This window comes from Heterodontus francisci, unplaced genomic scaffold, assembly GCF_036365525.1.
Source record: "Heterodontus francisci isolate sHetFra1 unplaced genomic scaffold, sHetFra1.hap1 HAP1_SCAFFOLD_330, whole genome shotgun sequence".
NCBI classification, from domain to species: domain Eukaryota; kingdom Metazoa; phylum Chordata; class Chondrichthyes; order Heterodontiformes; family Heterodontidae; genus Heterodontus; species Heterodontus francisci.
In genome coordinates, this window is record NW_027141448.1 from 702,097 (window position 1) to 723,176 (window position 21,080).

The window sequence follows — 21,080 nt, forward strand, 5'->3', positions numbered from 1 at the left end:
GCAGACCAGCCCATGTATAAGATTGAAAGTTATATTTTCATTCACAATCGTTTTCACAGAGCTGAATATTGAATACCAATCCACAACTTGTACAGGACTACCAAATAAAACCTACAACTGTAAAATACAGTTAATCCATATTTGAAATTAAACACAAGACAAACAAATATTGATACATTAAGAGAGCGGGTAACAGTGAGAGCAGAGTGGAGCATAAAGAGCCCAGGAGAGAGAGGGAGCAAGAGTTCACTCGGAGAGCAGGGAACAGCGAGAGCAGGTGTCAAAAAAGGCAAAGGAATACACAATTAATGGGAGAACACTGAACGGTGTAGAGGAAGTGAGGGACGTTGGAGTGAATGTCCACAGATCCCTGAAGTAGCAGTGCAGGTCAATAAGCTGGTTCAGCAGGTAAATGGAATCCTTTCCTTTATTAACTGAGGTATAGAGTATTAGGGTGACCTGGTATCCATGGCAATACGTCACTGACAGCTAACATTCAGGTGCAGCAAGCAATTAGGAAGGCTAATAGTATGTTAGCCTTTATCACAAGAGGATTTGAGTACAGGAGTAGTGAATTCTTGCTTCAATTGTATAGAACCTTGGTTAGACTGCACTTGGAGTACTGTGTGCAGTTTTGGTCCCCTTGCCTGAGGAAGGATATTATTGCCATAGATAGAGTGCAAAGAAGGTTCATCAGACTTGTTCCTGGGATGGTGGGACTGTCCTATGTAGAGAGATTGGGGAAACTGGGGCTGTATTCTCTGGAGTTTTGAAGAATGAGAGGTGATCTCATTGAAACCTACAAAATATTTAAAGGACAGTCAGGGTAGATGCAGCTAAGATGTTTCCCCTGGTTGGGGAGTCGAGAACCAGGGGACGCAATTTCAAAATAAGGGGCATGCCACTTCGGACAGTTTTGAAGAGAAATGTTGTTACTCAGAGGGTTGTGAATCTTTGGAATTCTGTACCCCAGAGGGCTGTGGAAGCTCAGTCAATGAGTATGTTTAAAGCAGAGATTGACAGATTTCTAAATACAAATGACATAAGGGAATATGAGGAAAGTGTGGGGAAAAGGGCATTGAAGTGGATGATCAGCCATGATCATATTGAATGGTGAGGCAGGCTCGATGTGCTGAATGGCGGACTCCTGCTCCTATGTTCCTAACTCCACATTATCGATGAGACACAGCCTCAGGCCGACTTGTCGGGTGTTGCAAACAGATAACACTGCTTCTGATCTTCACCAGAACAGAGAGTGAGATGTAAAATTGATCATCAAACAGACTGTGAGAGAATACAACAGAATAAAACACATGGAGAGACACTGTGGAATAACAAATAGATTAGATTGGAATGTTGAATTATGATTGGAATGGATAAAACAGCAGATTAAATTGGGTCAGAAAAGAGAAACTGATGGGAAGAAGGAAGAAAAGAAAGGATGGATCTGTTCACTTTTTTCAGTTTTTTCACTGGTCCATAAAAGCTGGATTAAAAAAAGATGCAAAAAACAGAGAATTTCACCAAAAAGGGAGATTAAATGCTGCCGAAACCGTGGATCGAAGGATGCCCCAACAGATCACCTGTTTAACTGTCTCCTCACTGGGGGATTTCAATCAATGAGCAATATTATTCTCTCACACAAAAACAAGAAATGCTGGATTCACTCAGCAGGTCTGGCAGCATCTGTGGAAAGAGAAGCAGAGTTAACATTTCGGGTCAGTGACCCTTCTTCGGAATATTATTCTCTCCTTTTCTTTTGTTAAATGAAACCACTACTGTCACTTGGAGTTAATATCCCTGTGTTCCAACTCCTGAATAATGAAATTGTGAGTTTCGTGATATTTTCTGGACACATTTCCTGCTGAAAGAACTAAGAGCTCTTTTCTAATTTACACAATACTATATACACACTCATCAAGCCTCCGAAACTAGCATCCTTGGTGCTGCTCTCTCCTCCCAAACCTCATCTCATGTGACTGTTACATCATCACTCTGATTGTGGGAGGGGTTAATCCCACTGTTTTCAGCATTAACCCTTTACATCCTCATACTGCACTGTCTGTCCAAAACAATCGGTGGAGGGAACTTGAATTATCAAAACAGCAACAGCTGCCAGTTGAAAATCAACTCAACCCATCAGAGAGAGACTGTCAGAGAACTTCCTGCATCCAGTCCAGACCCTGTCACATGAAGCAGCTGCTCACCCAGACCCCACTCTCATCAACACTGAACATTTTTACTGAGACCCTTCAAATACTGTTTATAAAAGGCCGCAAAGATCAAAGTTCACACAGTTGTATTAAATACAACAAAGTTTAATATCTTCTCACCGTTTCTCGGTAACCACATGAGACTTAGGTTTTCTTATTTGGTTCCTTTGATTTTTCTTGTTCCTGACTGACAAATATTCCAAACCTCAGATAAACCCTCCCACTTGCGTCATGTCCCAGTCTGGGTTAAAAGCAACACATAATGACACAAACACTCTCCTTCAGTGAGATTAATATCAAGCTGTTTTCCAGGTTGAATGGAACTGTGAACAAATTTATGTCAAAGAAGTTAACTTCGATGAATGAGCACTGAAATTCTGTCCAAGGAGAAACAGCCATTCCAAACTCATATCCTTCACAAAGGCTGTTTTTCTATGTGATTGAAATTCATCAAGTATTTTGAATTAAAGTTCACAAGACACAGATGTCAGTGTTGATAATGAAACTTTTCAAGCATGTTGCAACTGTGAAATAAGGCTCTGCTGGGAGTTGAACCCAAGATCTCCTGTTTTATGGACAGGTGCTTTAACCAACTAAGCTACAGAGCCAGATCGCGACTGTGTGTGTAATTGAAATCAGAGGAAGGCCTTGTAGATAGTGGGCAGGCTTTGGCGAGTCAAGAGCTGAGTTCGTCACGGCAGTGTTCCCAGCCTCTGACTCGCTCTTGTAGTTGTTGCTGTCGTTGTAATTGTAATAGGCAACCGTCTGTCTCGGAAGACGATGGGCTACACCCGGGGTGTACGTCACTTCTGTGTGAAACATCGTTTGTTGTGGCTGTAGAGGATGACTCGTGAGTGACAATCCCTTCCGCAGCTGGTACAGATGAATATCATTGGCCCGAGGTCGACTGATAATTTTTCCTTCCTCTGAGCTCTCTTTCCCACCATCTGGTCATTTCTTTTGTCCTCTGCTTTTCCCATGCTCATCCTGAATGCCTTTCTCCAGGAATTCCAGTCAGCAGGAAGGACTTCCCATGCATTGACTCCAATCCCAGTCAGCTTGAGATCTCGCTTTGCAGATGTCCTTGTATCACAGATGTGGGTGACCTGTTGGTCTCGTGCTGATAGCAAGCTCACCATAGAGCGTGTCTTTGGCAAAGCGACCGTCATCCATTCAGCACACATGACTCAGTCAACAGAGTCACCGCTGACTCAAGAGGGCAAACATGCTGCGGATCCCTGTACGCTGGTGTACTTCTGCATTCGGCACTCTGTCCTGCCAGGAGATGCCCAATATCCATCTGAGACAGTGGAGGTGGAAGCTGTTCAGCTGCTTTTCTTGGCTTGTATAAGTTGTTGATGCTTCTCTACTCTAAAGGAGGGTGCTGAGAACACAAGCCTGTTACACGCAGAGTTTTGTATTTTCGATCAGTTTGCTGTCGGTTCACACTCGTCTTCTCAACTTTGACATGACAGCTGCAGCATTGACAATCCTGGTGCTGATTTCAGTATCAAGGGACAGATTGCTGGTGATTGTTGATCCAAGGTATGTGAAGCTGTTGACAACCTCCAAAGTGAGCCTGTCGATGTTGATGGAAGGTGGAGTCTCTCGTCCTGGCCCATAACTTTGATCTTCCTGATGCTGATCGTCAGTCCAAACTCCTTGCAGGCCAGGGAGAACCGATATACAAGCTGCTGTTAATGAACTTCATTATGGGATGTCAGCACAGCGTCATCAGCAAAGAGCAACTCACAGACCAAGAACTGACTCATTTTGGTATTGGTGCGCAGTCTTGCCAAGATGAACAGCTTGTCATCAGCTCTGGTATGCAGGTGGACACCCCCATCTGAGTCACTGAAAGTTTAAAATAGCAGCATGGAGAAGAATATGCCAATTGTAAAGGATGTGAGCTGTGAGGAGGTTACAAGGAGGCTTCCAGGGGACTTGGACAGGATAAGTGAATGAAATGACAAATGGAATATAATGTGAATAAGTGTGAAGTTATCCACTTTGGTAGAATAAACAGGAAGACAGAATATTTCTTAAATGGTGAGAGGTTGGGAAGTGTTGATGTCCAAAGGGACCTGGGTGTCCTTGTTCATGAGACACTAAAAGCTCGCATGCAGGTGCAGCAATCAATTAGGAAGGCAAATGGTATGTTGGCCTTAACACGAGGGGTCATGAGTACAGGAATAAAGATGTCTTGCTGCAATTGTATAGAGCCTTGGTGAGATTGTGCTGGAGTATTGTGTACAGTTTTGGTTTCCTTATCTAAGGAAGGATATACTTGCCACAGAGGGAGTGCAACGGAGGGTCACCAGACTAATCCCTGGGATGGTGGGATTGTCTTATGAGGAAACTGGGCTTGTATTCCTTAAAGTTTCATTTAAAAGGCCATTTAAAACTGAGATAGGGTGGAATTTCTTCACTCAGAGGGTGGTGAATCTTTGGAATTCTCTACTTCAGGGGTTTGTGAAAGTTCAATCATTGAGCATGTTCAGGACAGAAATTGATAGAAATCTTGATACTCATGACATCAAGGGATATGGGGAGAGCGCGGGAAAGTGGTGTTGAGGTAGATGATAAGCAAGGATGTAATTGAATGACAGATCAGGATCGACAGGTGAAACTGCCTCCTCCTACGTTCTGAAGAGAGTTTGCACCAGGACACAGCCCTGTTTTACCCCACTGCTGATCGTGAAAGTGTCTGATGTTGCTCCATTGTAACTGACGGAACTGTGCATGTTCTCGTGGAAAGAAGATATGACGCCCAAGAGTTCAGGAGGGCAGCCTAGTTTCCACAGCAGTTTGAAGAGTCTGTCTCTGCTAACAAGATCGAAGGCCTTGGTGATGTCTATAAAGACAATGTAGAGTGGTCTGTACTGTTCACAGTACTTCTCCTGTAACTGCCGAAGTGAGAAAATCATGTCGACTGTCGATCTACCAGCTCTGAAGCTGCACTGAGACTCAGGATAGATGTGTGATGTCAGGGTCTGCAATCTGGTCAGAGCAATGTGAGCAAAGACCTTCCCCACAATACTTAGCAAGCAGATGCCTCGGTAATTGCTGCAGTCACTGCGATTCCCCCTTATTGTTGTACAAGGTGACAATGTTTGCATCACGCATGTTTAGAGGCGCAGATCTCCCCTTCCAACAGAGACACAGAAGTTCATGGAGATGCTGCAGCAGAGCTGCTTTTCCACTTTTGATGATTCCAGGTGGAGTACCATCATTTCCCAGGGCTTTACCACTGGCAAGACGGTCAATGGCCTTGTTGAGCTCTACTATGGTGGGGTCACTGTCCAACTCCTCCACGACAGGGAAGTCTGGAATGGTGCTGAGAGCTACTTCAATGACAATGTTCTCCGTTATGTAGAGTTCAAGGTAATGCTCCACTCACCTTTCCATCTGCTTGTTAGGTTCAGTGATGATCGTCCCTGTCTTTGTCTTCAAAGGTGCTGATTTAGTTACTGCTGCTCCCATTGCTTTCATAATTTTTTTTTAATTCATTCATGTGATGTGGTCATCACTGGCTAAGCCAGCATTTATTGCCCATCCCTCATTTCCCTTGAGAATGTGATGGTGAGCTGCCTTCTTGAACCGCTGCAGTCTGTGTGAGGTAGGTACACCCACAGTGCTGTTAGGAAGGGAGTTCCAGGATTTTGACCCAGCAACAGTGAAGGAAAGGCGATATAGTTCCAAGTCACGATAGTGTGTGGCTTGGAGGGGAACTTGCAGGTGGTGGTGTTCCCATGAATTTGCTGCCCTTGTCCTTCTAGTTGGTAGAGGTTGCGGGTATGGAAGGTGCTGTCTAAGGAACCTTGGTGTGTTGAATTCCTTCATATGTCCCTCTAGCATCCCCCAGATTCAGCGGCAGATTGGATGCTGTTGCAGAGTTTTAACCAGTATTGATTGGTGCAGTGCTGAGCAGTCTGCAGAGACTTGTTTCTGGCAGCTCTGAGAGCATCTAGAGTTTGTTTGCTGGGGACTTGTTTGTAGTTCATGAGGGCTCTCCTCTTAGTTGCAGTAACTGACTCCATTTCAGTCCAATAAGCCTCAAACCAGTCAGCATTCCTCCCATCTCTTTTCCCATACACAGTGAGTGCAGAGTTATAGATGGTGGCGTGCAGATGATTCCACTTTGACACTGCACTGAGCCTTGGGTGTTTTCTGAAAGAGCCTGATCGAGGATGTTGAGGAACTCCTGGGTCCTTTCTGGGTCAGTGGTTCGGCTAGTGTTGATCCGAGAACGACCTTTCTTCTTGGATGGATGAAGCTTCCTTGGCTGAAGCCTGACCTTGTTACAAACCAGGGAGTGGTCAGTGTCACAGTCAGCGCTGTGATAGCTGCGAGTGATGAGGATACTGCTGAGGGTGGTACGTCTGGTGATGATAAGGTCTAGCTGATGCCAGTGGCATGATCTCGGACGTCTCCAGGACACCTTGTGGCACAGCTTGACCTGGAAGTAGCTGTTCGTCACACAGAGTCCATGGTGACAGCATAGCTCCAGAAATCTCTGTCCATTTTTGTTCATCTTGCTAATCCCCTGGTGCCCTATGCTCATTGGCCAAGCTGTAGTCAGTACCCAAGCTTGCGTTGAAATCCCCGAGAAGATACAGTCCCTCGGTGCTGGGAATTCTACTGATGGCAGTGTCAGGTGTCTCATAGAATTGATCCTTGACATCTGGGGTGGAGGTGAGTGTCGGGACATAGATGCACATGAGATTAACTGGGCCCGCGCTTGTTGACAAGTGAAGGGTAAGAAGTCTCTGTGAGCCAACTGTGGGGGGTTCACTCATTGCAAGTAGCGTGTTTTTTACTGTGAGACCCACTCCATGCTCACGAGTTGCCTCTTGGGCTTTCCCCTGCCTGAAGAAGGTGTAGTGTTTCTCTTTGAGGGATCCACTTTGAATGAGTCTAGTTTCTTGCAGCACAGCAATGTCCACATTGAGCCTTGTGAGTTCCTTGTCAATCACAGCTGTCTGGTGTGTGCCATCAACCTGCAGAAGGTTGTCGGTAAGGCCAGGACACATGGTCCTTACATTCCAGCTTGTGATGCGAAGCACTGGTGCCTTCTTTGCTGAGTTTGTCTTGCCTGGTGCATAGATTATCAATCCGCCAGTTGAGAGATATCTCTCTAAGCTGCAAGCACCCATTGAAGCAAGTAGGTCGTGGCAGGACAGCACCTAACTGACTGGGGGCTGCACAGCTTGGAGTAGGTGGTAGTTCTCCAATGAGACGCGATGATCTCTCCCACTGTCAAAAGTAACCCCTGGTGCTCATACTCTACACCAATTGAGTGAGAGCTTATAATCGGTAACTGTTTCTTCCCATGTTTTGCTAATGTTTAACCACGAAGCTGGAGTGTCCTCTCCAGGGCACAGGCCTGGGCAAATAGTATGGAGACACTGAGCATCAGGACCCCCTCTCAGCATTGCTAGTATTGTCCAAAGGAAAGGAAAAAAACAGTACTGTTTGGTACCAGCTCTGCTGTCAGATTTGCCGGAAAACTACCTGATAAGTAACAGGTAACCGCCTACGGGACTCCACTCCGGATTTACTGTCCAGGTTTTGCTCCCTAAGCCTTCTTCTCTCAAGACACCCACAGGGAAGTGAGACATTTTGCCCATAGATGGGGCTCTGTTCTTTGGCATCAGGATGGAACCACACGCCAGTGGGCCTGCATGACATGCACAAGGATATCACACACTGCCCCATCCCTGGGACAGCTCAGAGAGATACCCTGATGATAATACACCCCACAGGAAAATCACAAACAGCCCCATCCCTTGGACAGCTCAGGGTCAGACACTGCACACACTGCAACAACAGTGACATGACTGTATTAGTCCCTCCATTCTGAATCACCCTACTTTATGCTTTCCGTCTCTCAGCTAATTTTGTATCCACGCTGCCACTGCCTCCTTAATCCCATCTGCTCAAATTTTGTTAACAAGTCTATTTTATGGTACTTTTTCAAACACAATTTTGAAGTGCAGACATACACCATCAACCCCACCACCCTGGTCAACTCTCTGTGAAGCTTCATCAAATAAATTAATTCATTAATTAATTCATACACAATCTTCTGTCAACCAATCTGTTCTGGCTGTCATTTATTAGCCCATGTTCGACCAAGTGCCAGTTAATTTTCTCCTGGATAATTGTCTCTAAAAGTTTCCCCACCACTGACATTAGACGATCTGGTCTGTAGTTCCTGGGTTTATCTCTCTTTTTAAACAGGGCTGTAAAATTAGCAATCCTTGCAGACTTATCTTTCAGTTCTGGAAAGTCTATTGTGGACAATCTCTTTGGGCTGACTTTAACCAATTAAAGCAACTGGATACTTGATTAATAAGTCCAGAACTTTTATTGAGAGTAAAATAGTACTTAATAATTGGAAGTAAAATTATCTTGAACAAACTTGGGGAATATAACTTTACAGCTCTAGCAGGTGTGTGGACTGATCGAGCTTGGTCTCAGAGTGTCACGGTCCTCTTTGTCCAGTCTGGATCCCTCATCAGGAGGAGAACTTGGTCGATGATCTGAGCCTTTACCCCTGAGGTCTTCTCGTGTTCCTGCACACTGAAACCTGACAAAATCCCTACTTTTAACCCCTGGATGGCCATCACACCACCTTGTAAAATAATAATTGGTCTCAGCTGTTGCTTGGTACATTTAATTAATGATGTCTTCCACTAACAGCCAACTGTCCTCAGAATCTCAGACATGAGTACGATGGAGTGGTTTCACACTGTCTCCCAATCTGATCTGAAACAAGTTTCCTATTCATTAAGTCGAGACTCTTGAAAATGATGGAAATACTCAGCAGGTCTGGCAGCATCTGTGGAGAGAGAAACAGAGTTAACGTTTCAGATCTGTGATCTTTCATCAGAACTGGGCTGAAATTGTCTGAGGGACTGAGATTGTGGAATCAATTTCAGGGTCAAAAACATTGTACTCTGTAAGGATAGGAAGATGGTGATTATTAAGTATAGTGCAAGAATATAGATGCTTTTACATTATTTGAATCAACATTGATTTAAAATTTGTGCTCACGAAACCTATCTTTTGATCAAAATGACATTGATAACAATGGAAAAAGCAACACATGCATTTCACGACCACAGGACTTTGTAAAGCCTTTTACAGCCAATGAAGGACTTTCCAAGTGTAGTCACTGTGCAGTACAATACAATACCCGACAAGAAGGATATTTCACATTCGAGTCACGCAAGTCCCAGGCAATGACCTTCTAAAACAAGAGAGAATCTAACCCTCTCCCCTTGACATTCAACAGCATTACGTTTGCTGAATCCCCCACTATCAACATCCTGGGGGTTACCTTTGACCAGAAAATGAATTGCAGTAGCCATATAAATATCATGGCTACAAGAGCAGGTCAGACACTAGGAATCCTGCGGCAAGTAACTCACCTCCTGACTCCCCAAAGCCTGTCCCCTATCTACAAGGCACAAGTCAGGAGTGTGATGCAATCCTCTCCATTGCCTGGATAGGTGCAGCTCCAACAACACTTAAGAAGCTCAACATCATCCAGGACAAAGCAGCCCACTTGATTGGCGCCTCATTCACTATATTCACTCTCTCTATCACCAACACACAGCGTGCACCATCCACAAGATGCACTGCAGCAACGCAGCAATCCTCCTTACACAGCACCTTCCAAACCCGTGACTTCTATCACCTAGAAGGACAAGGGCAGCAGATGCATGGGAACACCACCACCTGCAATTTCCCCTCTTTGCCACACACCATCCTGGAATTGAAACTATATCACCGTTCCTTCACTGTGGCTGGGTCAAAATCCTGGAACTCCATTCCTAACAGCAACACATCGACTGTAGTGGTTCAAGAAGGCAGCTCACCACCACCTTCTCGAGGGAATTAGGGATGGGCAATAAATGCAATAAATAAAAATAAAATCAATAAAAAAGACAATAATCCCCAAAAGTAGAAAATCCATATGAAAATGAAAATATAATAAAACACAGTCAGCATGGATTTCACAAAGAAAGACTTGATTAACCTTATCTTTGAAGAATCAACAGCAAGAGTAATATAGCAGATGTAGAAGAGTTTAAGTTAATAAAGCCTCATCCTTTTAAGTGCTTGAACCAACAAATTGTGGGTTAACAAACAAGCACACTAACTGACAGAGCTGGGTGTTGTTCTTTCTAGATTTCCCTAAAGCAGGGTGTCAATGAGTTAAATCTTCAGGTTGCTGCAACCAGAATAGCCATTGTCCACGATCAGTTTTACTGTTATCAATAAAGGGTGGAACATTCATTGTGAATCTATAGAAACAGTCTGGTCCTGCACACTGCAGACACATCCACGTCATCACCAACCATTTCTCCATTAATTGATGCAGTTATTTGACTTTTCCCCATTAGCTCCATGGAATTAATTTTGAAAGATTTTAAATTCCAAGAAGTTTTGTTAATATTCAGCCCTTGAGAAGAAATCATTCCCTGGCCACAGTGGAGAGAGCATTGAATATAAAACAGTAGACTACCAGGTAACACAGAGAAAACTCATCAGCTAATCTAGAATTACTTAGTTTTCTTGTTTTTGCTCATGCTATTCGGTTTTTCATCATTTTCAGCTCCTGACTGTGGATATTATTGTGATTAAATGTGAAAAGATGCACTCTGTCTCAGCCCCGGTATATTGGCTCTTTCTCTGTACAGTGCTGTGCACACTCAGATACTGACAGTGTCTCTCCCTGCCTCAATTTTCCAGCCCTGACGGTGCAGAAAGCGCTGCTCAAAGTTACACATTCTGACTGTTTGCAGTTGATTAATGAGAGATTATTAACGTATCCTTCTGCAGTGCTGCCTCGGTTAATAACAGCAGATCGAAGTCACATTTCAGATACAGAAACAGACGCATCAATTATTCACTCTTTCCCAGAGTGAGTGAGGCCGGGACAAGCAGCAACATTCCGGCCCCACACTCTGCAATTACCCAGCACCAGCGGAAAGCAGTGAATACAGATTCAATCAGTGGGTTAATGTCCATTACAGGGATGCAAGATTCCACAGCCCAGGACAAACATCCCCATATACCGAGAACAAGCTCAGGAAAACCCGGGGGAGTTAATATCCCAATCACTGAGCATTCCAGTAACATTGAAGAAGTTCCAGAACTGAGTGAACCTTTCAAAGTACAGAAGTGATGACGAGGTCAAAAAGGTCTGAACAGTTGAGGTGACTGAGCGGTTTCAGCTTCTCTGTTCAGGTTGCAGCTTTCGCTGGAGGCATGTGTTTAAATCCCACTTCTGACAACTTGATTTTCAGTTACTTTACAGAGTTTCCTTGAAGGTTTGAGGTGGAGTAAATACTGAGGAACTGTTTCTAACTGCTGAACGGTCAATAACCGAAGGTTACAGATTTAAAGTGACTCACAAAACCAGAAGGAACATGAGGAAAAATTCCTTTCTGCAACGTGTGGTTAGGATTTCAGTTATGTGGTTAGATTGGAGAAGCTGGGGTTGTTCTCCTTAGAGAGGAGATTTGATAGAGGTGTTCACAATCATGAGGGGTCGTGACAGACCCGATAGAGAGAAACTGTTGGTAGAAGGATTGAGACTCAGGTAAAAGCTGTGGCTCAGTTGGTCACACTCACCTCGAAATCACAAGCTTCTGGGTTCAGATTTCACAGCTGACACTCCAGTACAGCACTGAGGGTGTTGAAGGTGCTGCCTTTCAGGTGTGATGTTAAACCAAGACCTGGTCTGCATGTTTGGGTGAATGTAAAAGATCCCATGCTGCAATTTCAAACAAGTGAAGAGCAATTCTCCCTGGTGTTGTGATCAATATTTGCCCCTCAATCAGATCAGTTGGTCATTATCACATTGCTGTTTGGGGGTATTAGCTGCTGCATTTCTGACTTTACAACAGTGATTACACTTCAAAAGTATTTCATTGTCCACAAAGTGCTTTGATATATCCAGTGGTCAGGCAAGGTGCTCTATAAATGCAAGTCTTTTCTTTCTTTATCACAACACATTACTGTGTAAAAAATGGTTCTTCATGTCACCTCTGGTTCTTTTGCCAATCACCTGATATCTGTGTCCTCTGCTTACTGACCCTTTTACCACTGGAAACAGTTTCTCCTTATTTAAACTATTGAAAACCTCCATGATTTTGAACAAATGTGTCAAATCTTTTCTGAATTTTCTCTGCTGCAAGGAGAACAACCCCAGCTTCTCCAATCTCTCCACATAACTGAAATCCCTCACCCTGCTACCATTGTGGTAAATCTCTTTTTTATTCTTTCATGGGATGTGGACACTGCTGACACAATATGATTCCTGTCAACGGAGCGGCCCGCTGACATCATCGGAGAGCGGCAAGCTGCACATAGGCACAGCTACATCTTGCCAGGATTAAGTGGCACATGCACAGGATGATGTCATGGCTCAGCACCAACATCATCGCATATCCGCCCATGGTCCATCTTCGCACATTCACGCTAAAGCGTTATCGGGTATCCAGCCTCTCACTCAGCTGAAGGAAGCGGCTGAATGGGAGACTTTGAGGTTGGAGCTCTCCCCCCTCGGCCTTGACGCTTCTTCTCCTCAACTGCTCGCTCTCCACCTCGCTGCTCCCCTGGATGATTGTTCCCCGCTCGCGTCACCCAGCTCTCCTGCCACTCGCTCCCAGCCCCCCAACCCCCACTCCAGCCATTAGCTCTAGGCCATGCCACTTCCCTCCTCTTGGCCACTCGTTCTTCACTCCTACGTCACACTTTATGAGAGGCATAGATAGTGTAGATAGCCAGAGTCTGTTTCCCATGGTAGGGGTGACTAAAACTAGAGGGCATAGATTTAAGCTAAGAGGGAGGAGGTTTAAAGGGGGTCAAAGGGGTAAATTTTTCACAGAAAGAATAGTGGGTATCTGGAATGAGCTGCCTGGTGGAGGCAGGAACAGTAGTCACATTTAAGAGGCATCTGCACAGGTACTTGAATGAGCAAGGCATGGAGGGATATGGAATTAATGCAGGCAGGTCGGATTAGTATAGATAGGCATTATGGTCGGCATGGACGCGGTGGGCCGAAGGGCCTGGTTCTATGCTGTGTGACTCTATGACTCTCTGTGACTCCTGTTAATTGTTTTATTATCCACCACCATTCAGGACTGGATGTGACAGGACTGCAGAGCTTTGATCTGATCTGTTAATTGTGAGATTGCTTAGCTCTGTCTATTGCATGCTGCTTCCGCTTTTTGACATGCAAGTAATTCTGTGTTGTCGCTTCACCAGGTTGACACCTCATTTTTAGGTCTGCTTGGTGCTGCTCCGGACATGCCCTCCTGCACACTTCATTGAACCACTATTGCTCCCTTGGCTTGATGGTAATGGTAGAGTGAGGGATATGCCAGGCCATGAGGTAACATATTGTGTTTAAATACAATTCTGCTGCTGCTGATGGCCCACAGTGCCTCATGGATGCCCAGTTTTGAGCTGCCAGATCTGTTGATTTCTTCCCTCAGATATAAATGAAAAAAAAATTCTGAAGAAATGCATGAACTAAATAAAAAGGAGAGAGAAATAAATACTGACAAAATAGATGTCAGCATTTGGAAGGTAAAAATATTTCAGTTTTATTATTGATGAGTGAGAGGAATATATGACACTTTGGGGCTTCTGTAAGTGGATTTACTGTATCAGAGTAGAAGTACTGTATCAGGCCTTGTTAGCTCAGTTGGTAGAGCATGAGACTTTTAATCTCAGGTTCTTGGATTTGAGACCCTTGTTGTGTGGTTGTTCTTCCCCTTTTCAGTCTTCATCGGCAGAGAGTTCAAGGAGTGTTTGAAATTAAATTCAACAACATCACCAGATTTCAACCCCCCCCCTTGCCCCCATCCCAGTGTAGTTGACAGGACCCTCAACCTCTGCCTTCCCCCTTCCCCTCCCTCCCAGAACTGCGACAGGGTTCCCCTTGTCCTCACTTTCCACCCCACCTGCCTCCACATCCAAAGGATCATCTTCCATCATTTCCACCACCTCCAGCGTGATGCCACCACCTACCTCATCTTCCCCTCCCCTGTCAGCATTCCGAAGGGATCGTTCCCTCCACGGCACCTTGGTCCACTCCTCCATTATCCCTGACACCGCGTCCCCTTCCCAAGGCACCTTCTGATGCAATCGCAGGAGATATAATACCTGACCTCTTCCCTCCTCTCTGCTCATTATTTAAAGCCCAAACACTCCTTTCAGGTGAAGCAGCGATTTACTTGTACTTCTTTCAATTTAGTGTACTGTATTCGCTGCTCACATTGCAGTCTCCTCCAAATTGGGGAGACCAAACGCAGATTATGTCGAACACCTCTGCTCAGTCCGAAAGCATGACCCCGAGCTTCTGTTTCCTTGCCGTTTCAACACTCCCCCCTGCTCTCATGTCAACATTTCTGTCTTGGGCCTGTTCCAGTGTTCCAGTGAACATCTCCATGGAAAGAACAATCTTACACGCCAGCTCAAATGTTGGATTTTGTATGTTAAGTATCTTTTCTCATCCAAAGATTACACTATCAATCATTCACCACTCTGTCTTCTCCTGAATTTCGAGTTCAAATTTGTTTGTGAAGTTGAGTGACACGTTAAGACAGCACAGTCTATGTCTTTGTGAAGGAAGTGATTTCAGAATGGCTGTTTGAAACTGTCCCTCCTTGCACAGAAATTCAGTGCAAATGCTCAAATCACCCACAATTTCTTTGTGAGAAATTTGTTCACAATTGCATTCGACATAGAAACCGCCTCAACATTAATCTCACTGAAGGAAAGTGTGACTGTGTTGTTTCTTTCAGAGTGTTGGTGCCATTATGTGTCGCTCTTAACCAAGACTGGGACACAACGCAAGGTTGATCCAAGGTTGGCATATATTATCATTCAGGAGCAAGAAAAATCAAAAGGAACCTAACAAGAAAACCCAGTCTCCAGATGTGAGAATCTGTAGATCCGCGTTGGGAAAATGAATCAGAGCAGAATGAAGGGTGAACTGTCCGACTCCCCAGAAGAGATGAAGACACAGCTCAGTCAGCACATTCCCCTGGTTTATGATGCTGGAACATTCCTCACACAGAAATTATTTAACCCGATGACAAACGTGCTTACAGCCGATAATTTATTAAGATAATTTTTTTTGAGCTACAACACAAACAGCTACTCGACAATGTGGAAAGTTGCCCAGGTGTGCCCTGTCCATAAATAAAAAGCAGGACAAATCCAATCTGACCAATTACCGCCCCATCAGTCTACTATCAATCATCAGCAAAGTGATGGAAGATGTCATCAACAGTGCTATCAATCACCACGCATTTAGCAATAATCTGCTCATCGATGCTCAGTTTAGATTCCGCCAGTGCCTCTCGGATCCAGGCAAACATTTGGAAGCTGGAGTATAATGTGGGAAAATGTGAGGTTATTCACTTTGGTAGTAAGAACAGATAAATTAAATATTATTTAAATTGCGAGAGACTACAGAATGCTGAGGTATAGAAGGATCTGGTGTCTTCGTACATGAATCACAAAACGTTAGCATGCAGGTAGAGCAAATAATTAGGAAGGCAAATGGAATGTTACCCTTTATTACAAGGGGAATGGAGTAGAACAGGAGAGAAGTCTTGCGACAAATGTACAGGGTGTTGGTGAAACCACACCTGGAGTACTGCGTACAGTTTTGGTCTCCTTATTTAAGGAGGGATATACTTGCATTGGAGGCAATTCAGAGAAAGAGGTGGGCAACTGTCTCTTCCCCACCACAGCCACCTCGAGGGCATTGTGCGGAGGGGGTGAGACTTCGGGCGTGCAGGAAGGATCTGATGGGGAGGGCTCTTCTCACCACCAGCCAAGTTTCATCTTGGTCCTTGTGTGAAAGTTCTGGTGATGAGGCATTCCGCCAAATGACTTTGGCTGTTTGCTCGGGGAACCATCCGACTGGATCCACCATCTCCTTTTCCTGTAGGGCCTTGAGGACATTCCGTGCAGACCACTACCTGAAGGATTGGTGGTCAAAGATGTTTTTCCACAGAAACTTTCCCACGAAGGATAGGTGGTACGGCATGGTCCAACTGGATGGAGCATTCCGCGGCAATGTGACCAGGCCCATCCTTCACAACGCTGGGGACAGATAGAACCTCAGCACGTAGTGACACTTGGAGATTGTGTACTGGGGATCTGCGCACAGCTTGATGCAGCCGCACACGAAGGTAGTCATCAGGATGAGGGCGACGTTGGGTACATTTTTCCCGCCCTTATCCAGGGGTTTGAACATCGTGTCCCTCCAGACCTGGTCCATTTTGGAACCCCATATGAAGCGGAAAATGGCTCGGGTGATCGCCACAGCGCAGGAGTGGCGTATGGGCCAGACCTGCACCACGTACAGCAATGTGAGCGACTCACACCTGATAACCAGGTTCTTCCCCACAATGGAGAGAGATCGCTGCTCCCACATGCTCAGCTTATGGTGTATCCTGGCTACTCGCTCCTTCCAGGTTTTGGTGCACGTCCCAGCCCTTCCAAACCATATCCACAGCAACTTCAGGTAGTCTGACCTGACGGTGAAGGGGACAAAGGATCGGTCAGACCAGTTCCCAAAGAACATGGACTCGCACTTGCCGTGGTTAACTTTGGCTACCGAGGCGAGTTCGAACTGGTCGCAGATGCTGATCAGTCTGCGAACGGACAGCGGATCCGAGCAAAAGACGGCGACGTCATCCAGGTACAGGGAAGTTTTAACCTGAGGGACTCCACTGCCTCGGATTGTAACCCCCCCCCCCCCTTATGCTTGCATCCTTCCTAATAGACTCAGCAAAGGGTTCAATACTGCAAACAAACAAAACAGAGGAGAGAGGACTGCCCTGTCTGTCTTTGCAAAGCAGGTGTAGAAAAAGATGCAGTGGTTTTTATTGCGGTTCATCCCAAGCAGCTGTGTAAAACAGGAGTCTGTGCTCTACAGGCTGCTCTCAGGGATGCACATCGAGATAAACATCAACTGCTGCTGGAGGACTATCAATTCGGTGAAAGACGCCCTTTGGTCAGCCCGAAACTTGCTGGTCTTCCAGCGCAAAGAGTTGTCCATGACCTAATGTTGCTGACTGGCACATTCCAAGGTCCAAGACTACGTGCTGAGGGACGCACTGCAGCTTGGGGCAGCCACTGCAAAGGCTCACTGGGGAAGACCACTGTGTAAGGTACCCCCACAAGGTGAAGTGAGGGACTGGATCCATGGAAATCCCCTCGGGCTGTATCCAGAAAATATTTCTCCGCCTCCAGGCTCACTTCTTTGACCAGGAGTCCTCCTCCCGACCAGCAGACCCATTCACCCACCTCCAGCATTCTCCCTCTACCTGGACCCCTCCCCCTGGCCACTTACCCGCTCTTGATCTCTTCATTGAAAACTGTCGGCTGGACATTTGTCATCTCAATTTCTCTGCCCCCCTCACTCACTCTCACCTGTCCCCCTCTGATCTTGAGGCACTCCGTTCTCTCAGGTCTAACCCCGACATGGTCATCAAACCTGCAGACAAGGGTGGTGCTGTTGTTGTATGGCGTACCGACCTCTACCTTGCAGAGGCTCAGCGCCAACTCACAGAACCTTCTTCCTACCTCCCTCTGGACCATGACCCCATCGGCGAAAATCAAGCCACCGTCCAAAGGACTGTCACTGACCTCATCTCCTCTGGAGATCTTCCTTCTACAGCTTCCAACCTCATAGTCCCGCAACCCCGGACAGCCCGCTTCTACCTCCTAACCAAAATCCACAAACGGGAATGTCCCGGCAGACACATTGTGTCAGCCTGCTCCTGCCCCACTGGACTTACTTCTTCCTATCTTGACTCTATCTTTTATCCGCTGGTCCAGTCTCTTCCCACCTACATCCGTGACTCTTCTGACGCCTTACGTCATTTTGACAATTTCCAGTTTCCTGGTCCCAACCGCCTCCTATTTACTATGGACGTCCAGTCGCTCTGCACCTCCGTCCCCCACCAGGATGGTTTGAGGGCTCTCCGCTTCTTCCTGGAACAGAGGCCCAACCAGTCCCCATCCACCACCACCCTCCTCCGCCTGGCTGAACTTGTTCTCACATTGAACAACTTCTCCTTCAACTCCACGCACTTCCTTCAAGTAAATGGTGTCGCTATGGGTACCCGCATGGGTCCTAGTTATGCCTGTCTTTTTGTGGGATATGTCGAGCATTCTTTGTTCCAGTCCTACTCAGGCCCCCTCCCCCAACTCTTTTTCGGATACATTGATGACTGTATCGGTACCGTTTCCTGCTCCCGCCCCGAACTGGAAAACTTTATCAACTTTGCTTCCAATTTCCACTCTTCTCTCACCCTTACATGGTCCATCTCTGACACTTCCCTTCCCTTCCTCGACTTCTCTGTCTCCATCTCTGGGGATAGGTTGTCTACTAATATCCATTATAAGACACACCGACTCCCACAGCTACCTCGACTACACTTCTTCACACAGTACCTCCTGTAAGGGCTCCATTCCATTCTCCCAGTTTCTCCGTCTTCGACGCATCTGCACTGATGATGCTACCTTCCATGACGGTGCTTCTGGTATGACCTCCTTTTTCCTCAACCGAGGAATCCCCCCCACTGTTGTTGACAGGGCCCGCAACCGTGTCCGGCCCATTTCGCGTACCTCTGCCCTCAACCCTTCCCCTCCCTCCCAGAACGGTGACAGGGTTCCCCTTGTCCTCACTTTCCACCCCATCAGCCTCCATATCCAAAGGATCATCCTCCGCTATTTCCGCCACCTCCAGTGTGATGCCACTACCAAACGCATCTTCCCTTGTCAGAATTCCGAAAGGATCATTCCCTCCGCAACAACCTGGTCCACTCCTCCATTACCCCCACCACCTCGTCCCCATCCCATGGCACCTTCCCCTGCAATCGCAGGAGGTGTAATACCTGCCCATTTACCTCCTCTCTCCTCACTATCCCAGGCCCCAAATACTCCTTTCAGGTGAAGCAGCGATTTACTTGTACTTCTTTTGATGTAGCATACTGTATTCGCTGCTCACAATGTGGTCTCCTCCATATTGGGGAGACCAAGCGCAGACTGCGTGACCGTTTTGCGGAACACCTCCGCTCGGTCCGCAAGCAGGACCCTGAGCTTCCGGTTTCTTGCCATTTCAACACTCCCCCCTGCTCTCATGCTCACATCTCTGTCCTGGGATTGCTGCAGTGTGCCAGTGAACGTCAACGCAAGCTCGAGGAGCAGCATCTCATCTACCGATTAGGCACACTACAGCCTGCCAGACTGAACATTGGGTTCAATAATTTCAGAGCATGACAGCCCCCCATTTTACTTTCATTTTTAGTAGTTTTTTCTTTTTTCTTCTTTTTTGCTTTTTTACATTTTTTACAAACTTTTATATTGCATTTATTTCATTTCATCTTAGTTTATTCAGTTTGCTTACCCACTGTTTATTTTCAGGTTTGCTCTTGCTGCTGTTCAATATTCAGTCCGTTAACACCTATTCTGTACTAATGCTTTGTCTTTCAACACACCATTAACATATTGTTTGCCTTTGCTCCATGACCTTTTGGTCAGCTATGTGGCCTTGTCCAACCTGCACCTTCTCCTTTGTTATCTCTTGCCCCACCCCCACCTCACTTGCTTATAACCTGTGACATTTTTAATATTTGTCAGTTCCAAAGAAGGGTCACTGACCCAAAACGTTAACTCTGCTTCTCTTTCCACAGATGCTGCCAGACCTGCTGAGTGGTTCCAGTATTTCTTGTTTTTATTCCAGAAAATATTTGTTTGCTGCAAAAAGTACATGGCAGGTAAAATGAAATGGAAGGGTTGTGAGGCAATTCATTCCTGTACTGAAGGAAACTGATCTCCTTTGCAATCTTTGTATTGTTGACTTGGTGCTGTTTTTGAACTGTTTTGTAATGTATCTGTTTACAGTTTTTTTAACGAATAAAGTATATGTTGGAAATTTAAAAAAAAGTTCAGAGAAGGTTCACTGGATTTATTCCTGTGATGAAGGGGTTGTCTTGTGAGGAGGATTGAGCAGGTTGGACCAATACTGATTGGAGTTTAGAAACATGAGAGGTGATCGTATTGAGACATATAAGATTCTGAAGGGTCTTGACAGGGGAGATGCTGAGAGGATGTTTCCCCTCGTGGTGGAATCTAGAACTAGGGGACACAGTTTCAGAATTAGGGATTTTCCATTTAAGAAGGAAATGAGGAGGAATTTCTTCGCTCAGACAGTTGTTCATCTTTGGATTTTTATCTGCAAGGAAGTCAAGGGTTATGGGGGGCAGGCAAGAAAGTGGGGTTGATGCCATGATCAGATCAGCCATGATCCTATTGAATGGCGGAGAAGGCTCGAGGGGCCAAATGGCCTCCTCCTGCTACTATTTCTGTTCTTATGATCTCATTGCAGCTTGTTCCAAATAGAGACAAAAGAGTGGAATTCCAGAGGAGAGGTAAGAGTAATTACCCTTGAGTGAGTGTGGCATCAAGGATCCCTAGCAAAAATTGAAATCAATGGGAATCAGGGTGAAACTGTCCACTTGTTGGAGTCATACCTAGCACAAAGCAAGATGATTATGGTTGGTGGAGGCCGATCATCTCAATCCAGGACATTGCCTCAGGAGTTTCTCAGGGTAGTGTCCTAGGCTCAACCATCCTCAGCTCTTTCATTAATGAGTTTCCCCTCAACTTAAGTCAGAAGTGGGAATGTTAGGTGATGATTCACAACTCCTCAGATACTGAAGCAGTCCATGTCCGCAAGCAGCGAGACCTGAACAACATTCAGGCTTGAGCTGATAAGTGACAAGCGACTTGGTTGCCACAAAAGTGCTACGCAGT

General features: G+C 45.8%; 1 non-coding gene across 1 annotated transcript; it reads right to left on the bottom strand.

Annotated features, from left to right (window-relative positions):
• Positions 1-2,747: 2,747 nt before the first annotated feature.
• trnay-aua (transfer RNA tyrosine (anticodon AUA)) lies at positions 2,748-2,821 on the bottom strand. The gene has a single exon. It is a non-coding gene; the product is annotated as a tRNA-Tyr (tRNA).
• Between the last annotated feature and the right edge of the window lie 18,259 nt (positions 2,822-21,080).